Source organism: Arachis ipaensis, chromosome B10 (genome assembly GCF_000816755.2).
Source record: "Arachis ipaensis cultivar K30076 chromosome B10, Araip1.1, whole genome shotgun sequence".
Taxonomy (NCBI): Eukaryota; Viridiplantae; Streptophyta; class Magnoliopsida; order Fabales; family Fabaceae; genus Arachis; species Arachis ipaensis.
In genome coordinates this window covers 24,389,613-24,391,572 of record NC_029794.2, presented here as the reverse complement: position 1 = coordinate 24,391,572, position 1,960 = coordinate 24,389,613, and positions in this window count along the sequence as shown.

Below are 1,960 nucleotides of genomic sequence, written 5' to 3'. Positions count from 1 at the left end.
CGTCGCCGCTCGTATCGCCGGCGCCGTCCTCGTCTGAACCGTCGCCAGATCCACCGCTGCTGTAGCCTCTTGCCGCGCCTCTGCATCGCTGGAGCTCCATGCCACTGCTGCCGCCGCCGAAAACCATCTCTGAAGCTTGTTTGCTTGGTAAACTCTAAACCTTGCTTCAACTTCTTTGTCTGTTAAGTCGATTTTCACTGTTAGAGTGGTTGCTGAGGTTGTCTGTGTCAGGGGTCACTGCGAGTTTCTCTGCCGCCGCAAAAAGTCCATCGCCGTCTCGTTTTTGCCGCCGCCAGAACCACCACCAAACTTTCTGCAGTTTGGTTCAGTCATTATTCCTTCATTACAGTAAGAGTTTACATTTAAGAACCTTTCAAAATCTGTTCTGCTCCTAGTTTGTGCCACTATTCTGATTATTGTTGGTGTCTCCGTTGCCTTAATCACATGGAGTGAGGTTAATACTGCTAGGACGGGTGTCTAGGTCTGATTTTTGTTCTTCTGCCGCTGAGAGCCAACACCAGAGCTATTCTTAATGATTCCGGTCGGATATCTTTTTTGATTCTAGGCCATTTACATGTTTTACTATCTTTGTCTTGCTTGTTCTGATTCGATTTTTGATACATGTCCTTTGTCTTGGGTTTCTTGAAACTGTTTCAGTCACTGTAATTGCAATTTATATTAACACGGCTGTTGTAAGAGGCGTCGGGACTGTTGCTGTTCTCGTGGGGGTTATTGTTATCACTGTCGCCTTGAATTGAAAGAAAAGGAAATTACCACGATTAGTTACGTGGACTCAGCTAACTGAGGTAGGGGTTTTCTTAAAATTTATTTTATAATTCAGAGTTGTGATAAATAGATATTGATGCAAAAAGATATATTTCTGTGATTATATTTGTCTTGTGGATGTGATGGTTTGTTGGACTGGATTATTAGATGCTTGATTGCGTGAGTGGTGTATGGTTGTTGATAAAAACCGGTTTGAAATGTTATTTGCTTGATTATTATGAAAAGTGGATTTTCTTAGTTTTGGAGTTTACTTAGTAATATAAATAAATTACTATTTGAGCTGATTTGATTTTAAAAAGAGTTTTACTGTTGGAATTGGTTTGATTTAAAAATAATTTGGTATTGGAACTGGCTCAACTCTGAAAAATGTTTGAGATTTGGAAATGGTTGAAAAAGATTTGAGAAATGTTTGGATGGGACCCAAAAAGGGTGGCAGTGTCCGAGTTTTAGAGGAGATGCTGCCGAAATTTCTGAAGAGATTTGGTTTTAAACATTACATGTCTTAAGGTTGATTTATTTATCAAAGAAAGAAATATGTTTTGAATTGGGGTTGTTAATAAGCGGAATGGAGAGAAGGATGATAAAGATTTTCTTTGAAATATGATTTTTGAATGAATTTGAAAATGAGACATGGATTGATAAATGATGATGATGTTGAGGATGTTGAGATATGGATTGAAAATGTTACATGAAGGTTAATGCCATGGCTTGATAAATGATTATATACTGATTATGAGAATGAAATGGCTTATGAATGATGATATCTGAGATACGAGGTTCCCTAGATTAAGTGCCGTGGCTTGCCACCACGTGTACCAGGTTGAAAACTCGATACTCTGTTGACCCTACGATGTAAGTGTGACCGGGCACTATATAAATTCCCGGGAATGTTACCCCCATTGAGCAATATTGATTATTTGAGAAAAAGCTATGCATAGACTCTTGGGGATGCACGTCGGGGGACAGTCTAAGTACAATTCAGACTTGTCGGGTTGGCTGGATAACCGACAGATGAGCCTCATCAGCCATAGGACAGGCATGCATCATATGCATTTGTATGCTTTGCTTGAGTTTGAACTTGTTTGGGTTTGCCTAATTGCTAAACTGTTCTTAACTACTACTTGAACTATTCGCTGTAACTGCTACCTACTTGTGCTTTCCTTGTCTGTCTTGT